We start from the raw sequence: 13,104 nt of genomic DNA, 5'->3' as shown, positions 1-13,104 counted from the left end.
CCTCAGATATTGCTGGAGGATGCCATTGGCTCTTTCCGCCTGCCCGTTGGTTTCAGGATGCCGGGCAGTCGAAAAATTGACCTCTACATGCAGTAAGCTCATGAGCGTCCTCCAGAACCTGGAAGTAAATTGTTTCCCTCGGTCTGAAACCACCCTCAAGGGGACTCCATGCAACCTAAAAACGTTTTCTACAAACAATTTCGCTGTTTCTTCTGCCGTGACAGCATGTGAGCAGGCTATAAAGTGGCCCATTTTGGTTAACAGGTCTACCACAACCATGATGGCTGTTTTCCCTCTGGACTTTGGCAGATCAGTCATAAAATCTATTGACACTGCTTCCCATGGTCTTTCAGGTGTGGGTAGCGGTTCTAATAACCCCGCCGGCGCCCGCCTCTCCCCTTTGGCTCGCTGGCATTGGTCACAACCTCTCACATACTCCCGTACATCTTCCCTGACCTTGGGCCACCAAAATTCCCTGGTAACCAACCACATGGTTTTGTGTTGCCCAAAATGCCCCGCTGTGGGGCTATCGTGCAGCTGCTTGAGTACCTTCCCCCTCAACTCTCCTTCAGGTATATACAGCGCTCCCTTGTAATACAACGCCCCGTTTCTCTCCTCAAAACCTCCGGGTTTGTCTCCCTCCCTCCTGAGACCCCTGAGTTTGTCCTGGGCGTATTCATCATTCTTCGTTCCCTCTACCAGTTCTCTTTGCCCCACCAATGCCGCCCCACACACCCAGCGGTCCTCTGGAATGACATGTCTCTCTTCGGGTGCTCCCTCCCCCTCCAAATATTCAGGTTTGCGTGAGAGAGCGTCCGCCCTAATGTTCTCTGGGCCTGGCACGTAACAAATCTCAAAGTTAAATTTGGAGAACTCCTGGGCCCATCTCACTTGCCGTTGGTTGAGCACTCGTGCCGTTCTCCAGTACTCTAGGTTCTTGTGATCCGTGCACACTTGCACCTTATGTTGTGCGCCAATTAGCAGGTGCCTCCATCTCCGGAACGCCTCATGAATGGCGAGTAGTTCTCGGTCATACACCGTGTAGTTCCCCTCGGATTTGTTCAGCTTTCGCGAAAAAAAGGCACACGGTCTCCACTCTGACTCCTTCCCTGGCTGCAGAAGCACCGCCCCGATCGCTCTGTCTGATGCGTCAGTTTCCACTCTCATCGGTTTTTGTAAATCCACATGCAGGAGTTGTTTTTCCGAGGCGAAGGCCCTTTTTAGTTCCTCAAAAGCTCGCTCCGCCTCCTCAGTCCAAACGAATTTCTTCTTACTGCTGAGACAGTCCGTAATGGGCGCCGTCAGGTGGGCAAAGTTTCGGATGAACTTATGATAGAAGTTCCCAAACCCTAGGAACCTCTGCACATCCTTCTTTGTTTTGGGTGTTTTCCATTCCAGCACCGCCTGGACCTTGCCGGGATCCATGGCCAATCCCTTGTCTGACAGGCGATACCCCAGGAATTCCACCTCCTTGGTATGAAACTGACACTTCTCCAGTTTCACCCATAGCTGGTTGGCTTGCAGCCTGCTCAACACTTCTCTGACGTCTCTCACATGCTGCTCCTCATTCTCAGAATACACCAACACGTCATCTAAGAAGGCCACACAATTCTTGTAAAGCAAAGGCCCCAGTACGTGGTTCATAAACGATTGAAAGCACGCGGAGCCTGCTTGTAGGCCGAAGGGCATAACTAAATATTCAAATGCCCCCAAAGGGGTGAACATGGTAGTTTTCCATTCATCCCCCTTCCTTATTCGTATCAGGTTGTACGCCCCCCTTAGGTCCAGCTTTGTGAAAATCTTTCCCTTCCGCACCCTTGTCAAAATGTCGTCAATCCTGGGCACAGGGAAGGCCACTGGTTCTGACACTGCGTTCAAGGCCCTGAAGTCACACACAAGTCTCGGCTTGTCCGTGTTTTTTTTATCCACAAAAAACACTGGGCTGCCTCCCACCGCTCTGGACTCTCGGATGAAACCCCTCTTCAGATTTTTGTCAATGAACTCCCTTAGTTCTAACATCTCCCTGTCTGACATGGCATACAACTTGCCTACTGGGAGCTGTGCCCCAGGGAGTAAATTGATTTGACAGTCAAAGGGTCTATGCGGGGGTAGTTGGTCAGCCTCCCTTTCGCTGAAGACGTCGCGGAGATCTGCGTATTGTCGTGGTACCTTCACGTTCTCCGTTACTTCAGTCCCTGCTAGGGTGGCTTGGGCCCCTGCCAAACCCTTTCCCTCTTTGCAGTGTTCTAAGCAATGTGCTGAACCAAAGGAAACCACTCTCTGATGCCAGCCCACCAGCGGATCATGTAACGCTAGCCAGCTCATCCCTAAAATAATGGGAGCTCCTCCCAAGGTGGCCACATTAAACGCTATCAGTTCGGTGTGCCTTGCCACCTTCATTATCATTGGGACGGTCTGCAAGCTGACTTCTCCTCCCAACAGCTCCCTGCCATCGATCGTGGTCACCTGCAGGGGGTTGCTTAAAGGGATCGTCTGTATCTGGTGTTCAGCTGCAAACTCTTTGCTCATGAAATTGCAGGAGCTGCCTGAGTCCAACAGCGCCTTTATCTTTAGAGGGTGTCCGTTTGGCAGCTCTAGCGACACTTCTATCACTAGGGCGGGTTTAGGAGGTTCTGGCGTGGGCACTTTCACTGCTCTTTGGCCTGGCTGCTGTGTCCCGACGGTGGCAGCCAGGCGTTGGCTTTTACTTGCTCCGGTATTTCTTCCTCTCTTCCCTCAACAGCTCCCACCATCCCTTGCCATTCCTTCCTCTGGGGGCAGACTCTGGCAAAGTGACCTGGCTGTTGGCAGAGATAGCATTTCTGGGCGCCTTTTCCCTCCTTCTTTCCCCCCTCACTGGGCTTTGAAACTGCGCGCGCGCGCGCGCTGTTCCGATTTCCATCGGCTCTGCCGGCGGGAAAGTTGGCTCTGGAATGTCTGGAATGCGGAACTCCTTCCAACGTTCCCCCTTCCCTTCCCGCCTCTCCAATGCTCTCGCCTCCTGGCGCGCTCCTATGGTCAGCGCAGATTTGGTCAGCTGGTCCATAGAATCCGCCCTGGGGCCCCGGGAAAGTTTGTCTTTCACAGCCGAAGCAAGCCCTTCTTCAAATAGCATTTGAATGGGTTCCGCCGATAAGTCCCACCCCAATCTGTGAACCAGCATGGTGAACTCAGTCCAGTACTCACGGACAGATCGGCTCCCCTGTTTGCAAGCCATTAGCTGTCTGCGCACCACTCCCTGCTCAATATTGCTGGAAAACATCAGATCCATGGCGTGAAAGAACTTCATTGTGTCCTTTAGGACGTCATTATTCGCTGCCATCAGGGGTCTAACCCAGTCTCTCGCCCCCTTTTCAAGATGCCCAATCACGAAAGCCACTCGTGATTCCTCGTCAGGGAATTCATCAAACTGCAGATTGAGGGCATATTGCATCTCTGTCCGAAAGGCATGGTAGTCCTTGGGCTCCCCCCCAAACTTCTGCACCAATCCTGGTACCTTTCTGGCGAGCTGGGTGGCTTTCCCCTTTTTGTCTGCATCCTGAGCCCTCCTCTCCTCAAGGCTCGCCGTCTGCAGCGCTAGCTGGACCTCCAACACCCGGTACCTTTCTTCCAGGCTTGGACTCGCTCCCGCTCCTGCTTCTCCGGTTCCGGCTGGGTCGCTCATGATGCCTTCTCCTGCACAAGCTGCTTACAAAGACTGTCGGAATGCTGTGATGGGATGATGAGCTGCTTGTGCGTAAAATCGTAGTCCCTCAGAGTCTGCTCAAGTCCACAAACCTCTGTCTGTGATGGAGCCCCTCAGACATGGCTCCTCTAGTCACTTGCAGATTCCGACAGTGGCTGCTTTCGGAATCGCTTCCAACATAAAAGCTCCTTAACGGAAACACGTCTTCTGGACTCACGGCGTGACAGTTTCCGGCGAGGAGTGGGTCTCCCTATGGGAGGTCCAGAAACCTCCCCACTGTTCTCGCTGGACGTGTCCCTGAGCCCTCCCTCTTGCTCGCTTTCCCTCAAAGACCCACCTCTCCCCCTGCTGGTTCCTGCTTCCGCTACTGGGTCTCTCCCAACCTCCGTGAGCCCTTCCACCACCTGTCCCTCCGATGGCAGTTCCCTGACATACATCTTCCAGGTAAAAGCGAAAAGAAACTGACTCTCAGGTGCTAAGGGAATGCTTAAAAATGCTGAGCAGAGATCTGCAGCGCTGTACCAGGTAGTCTCTGCCAGGATGGTGTTTAGAAGAGAATTTGGGTTGCCAGCAATTATATATGTACAGACCCTCCAAGTGTCCCTATTTTCCAGGGACAGTCCCAGATTTACAGAAGCTGTCCCACTTTCTGATTTGTTCCTAGAATGTACTGCTTTATTATTATTATTATTGTTGTTGTTGTTGTTGTTATTGTTATTATTATTATGGAATAGGATGTCCCTATTTTATTTTAATTGGAGAAATGTTGGAGGGTATGTATGTACACATGTATCCGTGTTGAGATTGTATGTGCATGATATACTGTTGTAAACAAAAAATTGCCCTTTTCCCTTATGGGGTATCCAAGAGCCCATATAGAGTCCTTACATAGGTTCCCTATTGGTAGTGAAGGGTTAATCTTCATATTAAGTACACATTGTGAGTTTCTGCAAAACTTACTTCTGCATTTGTGGTCAAGCCAAAGGCCAGACAGGCTATGGGGCCATTTCCTGCCTTGCGCTTCCTGCTTCAGTAATGCAAGATAAGAATAGACACGTACAAGGCGCTGCTTAGCTAGCAAAAAAGGACACGTGTACGAAGGAGAGGGGAGGGACTGCTAAGCAAGCAGAAAAGCACACAGGGGTAAGAGGAGGAAGTGCTTAGCCAGAAGTGCTTAGCAAGCAATATAGATATGCCCTAAAAGGGAATAAGTGAAAACTTGCCAGCTGATTGGAGAAGTTTTGGGGGAGGTCTTGAGAGGTGGGTGAATGCTTTCAGGTATAAGAAAGTTTGCTGATGTGTATTACTTTGCAGCCAGATTTCAGAAGATATTCTGCTGGCTGTCTCTGTGCACAGATAAAACCCTTTTCTCCAAAGAAGAAACTTTCCTGGTGTTATTTTACTCTTTCTTTGGTCCTGGGGACGCGGGCACAATGATTCCCTGGCGAAATAAGGCTTCATATTTTTGGTGCGTTGGCCGGGAATCGCCCCACCCCAGAGGACCGAGGAGAGCCAGGCTCGACCTCAGTGAACAGCTCAGATCGGCGTTCGCATTTCCGGTGCACACCCTGCCAGTTTGTAGGGGGAGATTGCCACACCGTCCTGGAGTGCAGACACCTGGTCGAGGGAGAAAAGAGGCCGAAAGAGGGAATCCTCAGCGGAAAGAAAAAGGTAAGCCCGAAGGAAAGGGCTAGGGGCCCGAGGGAAAGGGCCAGAGGCCTGATCAGCCTCACCTGGTAGCAGTAAAGTGCCACCAGGAAAGGAACTGGCCATGCAGTAAGAGTGCCGCCAGGAAAGGAATTGGTAAGGTTTGGGAAAGGGAATGGGGCAGAGGGAATTGAGTGTTTTGTTGGCATGTTGTGTGTCAGATACTCTGGTGGATGAATTATTGAATGAGGGCCAAGGCTTAGTGTCCCCTTGGCCGAGCGATTGTAGGGTTGTGCATTTTCTGACAATCTGTAGCATGTGGAGTGTGAGAGAATTTTGAAACCCGGTTAGGAGCGGAGTATCTGAAAAATGGGGTCTGGAGCAAGCCAATGTATTCCTCTGGAATGCTTTTTAAATAACTGGAAAACGGCCACGAAGAGTGATGATTTGGGGATTAAAATTGAAAAAACAGAGACTCGGAACTTTATGTGAGGTGGACTTGCCGACCCAGGGAACTGCGTGGCTTTGATTTGCAATTAATCAACCCCCTGTGGCGAATCAACCCCCTGTGGCAAAATATATTAAATGTCCACCCAGACCAGATCCCCTATATCTCTACATGGAAGACCAATGTAGAAAAGAATCTACCATGGCTAAAGTCTTGCCGTGACAGCAACACACAGAACAGGATTTGTACAGTGAAGCCTCTGGTGTTAGAAGACCCAGAAGATGAGGAGGGGGAGTGATTAAGCCACCACCTTACACTCCACCAACAGCCCCTCCAACACCCCCCCAGGCCAAAATCAAGAAGCACAGGGAGGTGCTGGTGTAGGGGGAGGAGGACCTGCGAAGGAGGATAGTGAGACGGAAGAAGAGGAAGATGAGGAAGAGTTTAGGAAGACACTAGATGATATGAATCAAGGAAAGAAAATGTGGACAGAAAAACAGAAAGAGAGACTAAAGGAGTTTGTAAAGCCATTTGAGGAAGAAGTTGGATGTGAGCCCCTTGTTAGTTGAGGCAGCAGAATGCTGCACCCCTAAAAAGAGGAAGAGATGGCAACGTAAGTGGGGACAGGCGGCGAAGAGAGTTATGTCTCACAGACAGTATGAGAAAACCAGGAAGGATCAGGCAGCCGGAGTAATGCCCCTTCGGAGGGTTTATGATCCACCAGCCCCTGTCCCAGCTGGACAAGCGAAGGCACCACAGACCTACACGGTCCAGCATATACCCTTTTCAAGTGCAGATGTTTGTAATTGGAGAAATCAGAACCCCTCTTTTGAGGAGAATCCAGCAAAGATCGTAAAATTGTTTGAAGGGATTTTTAAAACCTATAATCCCACTTATGATTATGTACAATATCTCCTGGACTCACTACTAACTACAGAAGCATTGCTTGGCCCCTGCATGAGTCAACTAGGGGAATAGAGAAGGATCCTTTTATATGGGGCAGGGAACAGCAGCAGGCTTTTCAGGATCTCAAAGTGGCATTACAACAAGCCCCAGCGCTTGGCATCCAAACCCCGAGAAGCCTTTTACCCTGTTCATAGATGAAGACCAGGGGGTAGCCAAGGGAGTCTCATGCCAGAAACTGGAAAATTGGCAGCAACCCGTCGCATACTTGTCAGAGAAGCTAACCCCAACAGAACAGAGATTGCCCCCCCCCCCCCCGTATGAGAGCGATTGTGGCAGTGGCCACCCTACTCACAAAGGCAGATAAATTCACGTTTGGACAGGACACCACCTGTGTGACTCCACAAGCAGTCCCAGCCTTACTTGACATGAAAGGCACCTATTTCCTATCACAAGCGAAAATGAGGAAGTGCCAGATGCTGTTATTACATTCACGCCTGAAGTTTCAGGTTACCACAGCCCTTAACCCAGCTACCTTATTACAGGTAGGAGAAGGTGAACAAGGGAGCTGCCCACTCAGTCTTACCTGTGCCTGTAACAAAACCCACAAACCAAGTGGTTAATATAATTGGGGCCACAGGTAAATCACAAAAGGCCCCGTTTTTGCAGTCTGTTACCTGCTGCCTAGGTGGCCAAGTAGTCCAGCACAAATTTTTGTATATACCAGAGTGTCCCATTCCTTTCTTGGGCCGAGACTTGTTAACAAAATTACAAGCCCAGATTTCCTTCCAACCAATGGGGGAAGTAATGATGACAACTGGACCAGCAGGAGAGTTTTCTTTAGAAATGCCCCTGAGAGACCATTGGTGCTTGATGATGATAAAAGAAGAGGAGGGAATCCTCCCTGTTAGCCTGCTTCATGATGTTTACCCTGGACTATGGGCGGAAGATAAAAACCAATACCCCATCCCACGACAGGCAGCTGAAGGAGTGTGGGTGCATTTGAAGCGATTGCTTCAACATGGAATCTTGAAACAATGCCAATCACAGTGAAACACCCCACTGTTGCCAGTGAAGAAGGAAGATGGTGGGTACCGCATATAGGCCCCAAAGTTCTGGAAAAGAGGAAAGGATGAACAGGACTTTGAAAAACCATTGACCCAAGAAACAGGGTCTAATTGGGTGTCCATGTTGCCCTTGGCTTTGCTTAGAGTCTGTAGCCTCCCATTGAAACGTATTCACTTGTCACCTTTTTGAAGTGATGTTTGGGAGACCGGTTCCTTATGTGTGCATGCTTTCACCTATCCCTGTTCAAGATGTGGAATTGAACAATTATGTACAGTCTCTCTCTCGAGATTTTCTCTCTCAACCCAGGCCCGAACTCCTTGCGTGACCAGTTTGAGCCAGGTGACGAGGTGTGGATAAGACTGGTCCCAGGCACCACTGCAACCGTGCTGGAAGGGCCCATCTGCTCTCCACACCCACAGCTGTGAAGGTCGCTGGCGTCACACCTTGGGTCCACCACATTCAAGTGAAAAAAAAAAAAGCTGCTTCAGATTGGACTGTGTCTCAGCATCCTGAAGATCCCCTCCAGTGACGACCGCCTTGTTGATATCACTACGGAGGCTGATATCTCTACGCACGGTGAAAAATTGGATGGGAGGGGCGCCCGCAGGCAGCGCCCCCAACGTAGACATTTGTTCTCCAGCCAATTTAGAGGCACCACCAGGACTTTTGATATTGGTACCAGAACCCCTTGATATAGTCACCCCGTGTGTCAGGCTGCTCCACGTGGTAGGAGCTTCCGAAGTAAGGTGGAGAGGCACCCCTGAGGCCCAGCAAATAATTGAATACGAATATCAGCGGGCCCTTCAGCAGTAAAGGAATATCAGAAATGACCCCTGAATATTGGTGGGAGGAGCCCTGGCATTCTTGGGGTTGGTGGGTGGGAGTTATCTCAACCGCCCTTGTCATATGGATGTGCATTTTCTTTTGCTGGCATGAGCGTAGCCCATTCTGTCAATAAGTCTAAATGTCTAGTATGCACCCTGCCCCCAACAGATGCCTCGAGTGGACTGCCACTCCTCCCACTGCCACTTAACCGTTCCACCATTCACAATCTTTCCACCCTCCCAGGTTCTCACCTCTGGCCTCAGTGGATCCAGCCATCACCCCTCCGTGTCCATAGAGTGAATGAGTGGGTCTGTGTGATGCAGAAAAGGGAACCTACCAGTAAACAAGCAGTTGGTGTCTCCCACTGATGGGGAGGATATTGGCTATGCTGGTGGGCCCAATAATGCTTCTATTGCTTTTCTGCTTCTGTATCCCCTGCTTGGTGCAGTGCATGCAAAACATGTTACAGAGAATGATGTCTAGCATGATGGGACCCCGCGTGATTGCTTTAATGAGAGATTATAGACCCATACTCCAGAACGAACCTAAGTATTAGGTTGTTCATAAGAAGAGGATGGAGTGAAGGGTTAATCTTCATATTAAGTAAACATTGTGAGTTTCTGCAAAACTTACTTCTGCATTTGTGGTCAAGCCAAAGGCCAGACAGGCTATGGGGCCATTTCCTGCCTTGCGCTTCCTGCTTCAGTAATGCAAGATAAGAATAGACACGTACAAGGCGCTGCTTAGCTAGCAAAAAAGGACACGTGTACGAAGGAGAGGGGAGGGACTGCTAAGCAAGCAGAAAAGCACACAGGGGTAAGAGGAGGAAGTGCTTAGCCAGAAGTGCTTAGCAAGCAATATAGATATGCCCTAAAAGGGAATAAGTGAAAACTTGCCAGCTGATTGGAGAAGTTTTGGGGGAGGTCTTGAGAGGTGGGTGAATGCTTTCAGGTATAAGAAAGTTTGCTGATGTGTATTACTTTGCAGCCAGATTTCAGAAGATATTCTGCTGGCTGTCTCTGTGCACAGATAAAACCCTTTTCTCCAAAGAAGAAACTTTCCTGGTGTTATTTTACTCTTTCTTTGGTCCTGGGGACGCGGGCACAATGATTCCCTGGCGAAATAAGGCTTCATATTTTTGGTGCGTTGGCCGGGAATCGCCCCACCCCAGAGGACCGAGGAGAGCCAGGCTCGACCTCAGTGAACAGCTCAGATCGGCGTTCGCATTTCCGGTGCACACCCTGCCAGTTTGTAGGGGGAGATTGCCACACCGTCCTGGAGTGCAGACACCTGGTCGAGGGAGAAAAGAGGCCGAAAGAGGGAATCCTCAGCGGAAAGAAAAAGGTAAGCCCGAAGGAAAGGGCTAGGGGCCCGAGGGAAAGGGCCAGAGGCCTGATCAGCCTCACCTGGTAGCAGTAAAGTGCCACCAGGAAAGGAACTGGCAATGCAGTAAGAGTGCCGCCAGGAAAGGAATTGGTAAGGTTTGGGAAAGGGAATGGGGCAGAGGGAATTGAGTGTTTTGTTGGCATGTTGTGTGTCAGATACTCTGGTGGATGAATTATTGAATGAGGGCCAAGGCTTAGTGTCCCCTTGGCCGAGCGATTGTAGGGTTGTGCATTTTCTGACAATCTGTAGCATGTGGAGTGTGAGAGAATTTTGAAACCCGGTTAGGAGCGGAGTATCTGAAAAATGGGGTCTGGAGCAAGCCAATGTATTCCTCTGGAATGCTTTTTAAATAACTGGAAAACGGCCACGAAGAGTGATGATTTGGGGATTAAAATTGAAAAAACAGAGACTCAGAACTTTATGTGAGGTGGACTTGCCGACCCAGGGAACTGCGTGGCTTTGATTTGCAATTAATCAACCCCCTGTGGCGAATCAACCCCCTGTGGCAAAATATATTAAATGTCCACCCAGACCAGATCCCCTATATCTCTACATGGAAGACCAATGTAGAAAAGAATCTACCATGGCTAAAGTCTTGCCGTGACAGCAACACACAGAACAGGATTTGTACAGTGAAGCCTCTGGTGTTAGAAGACCCAGAAGATGAGGAGGGGGAGTGATTAAGCCACCACCTTACACTCCACCAACAGCCCCTCCAACACCCCCCCAGGCCAAAATCAAGAAGCACAGGGAGGTGCTGGTGTAGGGGGAGGAGGACCTGCGAAGGAGGATAGTGAGACGGAAGAAGAGGAAGATGAGGAAGAGTTTAGGAAGACACTAGATGATATGAATCAAGGAAAGAAAATGTGGACAGAAAAACAGAAAGAGAGACTAAAGGAGTTTGTAAAGCCATTTGAGGAAGAAGTTGGATGTGAGCCCCTTGTTAGTTGAGGCAGCAGAATGCTGCACCCCTAAAAAGAGGAAGAGATGGCAACGTAAGTGGGGACAGGCGGCGAAGAGAGTTATGTCTCACAGACAGTATGAGAAAACCAGGAAGGATCAGGCAGCCGGAGTAATGCCCCTTCGGAGGGTTTATGATCCACCAGCCCCTGTCCCAGCTGGACAAGCGAAGGCACCACAGACCTACACGGTCCAGCATATACCCTTTTCAAGTGCAGATGTTTGTAATTGGAGAAATCAGAACCCCTCTTTTGAGGAGAATCCAGCAAAGATCGTAAAATTGTTTGAAGGGATTTTTAAAACCTATAATCCCACTTATGATTATGTACAATATCTCCTGGACTCACTACTAACTACAGAAGCATTGCTTGGCCCCTGCATGAGTCAACTAGGGGAATAGAGAAGGATCCTTTTATATGGGGCAGGGAACAGCAGCAGGCTTTTCAGGATCTCAAAGTGGCATTACAACAAGCCCCAGCGCTTGGCATCCAAACCCCGAGAAGCCTTTTACCCTGTTCATAGATGAAGACCAGGGGGTAGCCAAGGGAGTCTCATGCCAGAAACTGGAAAATTGGCAGCAACCCGTCGCATACTTGTCAGAGAAGCTAACCCCAACAGAACAGAGATTGCCCCCCCCCCCGTATGAGAGCGATTGTGGCAGTGGCCACCCTACTCACAAAGGCAGATAAATTCACGTTTGGACAGGACACCACCTGTGTGACTCCACAAGCAGTCCCAGCCTTACTTGACATGAAAGGCACCTATTTCCTATCACAAGCGAAAATGAGGAAGTGCCAGATGCTGTTATTACATTCACGCCTGAAGTTTCAGGTTACCACAGCCCTTAACCCAGCTACCTTATTACAGGTAGGAGAAGGTGAACAAGGGAGCTGCCCACTCAGTCTTACCTGTGCCTGTAACAAAACCCACAAACCAAGTGGTTAATATAATTGGGGCCACAGGTAAATCACAAAAGGCCCCGTTTTTGCAGTCTGTTACCTGCTGCCTAGGTGGCCAAGTAGTCCAGCACAAATTTTTGTATATACCAGAGTGTCCCATTCCTTTCTTGGGCCGAGACTTGTTAACAAAATTACAAGCCCAGATTTCCTTCCAACCAATGGGGGAAGTAATGATGACAACTGGACCAGCAGGAGAGTTTTCTTTAGAAATGCCCCTGAGAGACCATTGGTGCTTGATGATGATAAAAGAAGAGGAGGGAATCCTCCCTGTTAGCCTGCTTCATGATGTTTACCCTGGACTATGGGCGGAAGATAAAAACCAATACCCCATCCCACGACAGGCAGCTGAAGGAGTGTGGGTGCATTTGAAGCGATTGCTTCAACATGGAATCTTGAAACAATGCCAATCACAGTGAAACACCCCACTGTTGCCAGTGAAGAAGGAAGATGGTGGGTACCGCATATAGGCCCCAAAGTTCTGGAAAAGAGGAAAGGATGAACAGGACTTTGAAAAACCATTGACCCAAGAAACAGGGTCTAATTGGGTGTCCATGTTGCCCTTGGCTTTGCTTAGAGTCTGTAGCCTCCCATTGAAACGTATTCACTTGTCACCTTTTTGAAGTGATGTTTGGGAGACCGGTTCCTTATGTGTGCATGCTTTCACCTATCCCTGTTCAAGATGTGGAATTGAACAATTATGTACAGTCTCTCTCTCGAGATTTTCTCTCTCAACCCAGGCCCGAACTCCTTGCGTGACCAGTTTGAGCCAGGTGACGAGGTGTGGATAAGACTGGTCCCAGGCACCACTGCAACCGTGCTGGAAGGGCCCATCTGCTCTCCACACCCACAGCTGTGAAGGTCGCTGGCGTCACACCTTGGGTCCACCACATTCAAGTGAAAAAAAAAAAAGCTGCTTCAGATTGGACTGTGTCTCAGCATCCTGAAGATCCCCTCCAGTGACGACCGCCTTGTTGATATCACTACGGAGGCTGATATCTCTACGCACGGTGAAAAATTGGATGGGAGGGGCGCCCGCAGGCAGCGCCCCCAACGTAGACATTTGTTCTCCAGCCAATTTAGAGGCACCACCAGGACTTTTGATATTGGTACCAGAACCCCTTGATATAGTCACCCCGTGTGTCAGGCTGCTCCACGTGGTAGGAGCTTCCGAAGTAAGGTGGAGAGGCACCCCTGAGGCCCAGCAAATAATTGAATACGAATAT

The sequence above is a fragment of the Podarcis vaucheri genome (assembly GCF_965113315.1).
Source record: "Podarcis vaucheri genome assembly, chromosome: W".
Taxonomy (NCBI): Eukaryota; Metazoa; Chordata; class Lepidosauria; order Squamata; family Lacertidae; genus Podarcis; species Podarcis vaucheri.
This window is presented reverse-complemented; position numbering follows the sequence as displayed.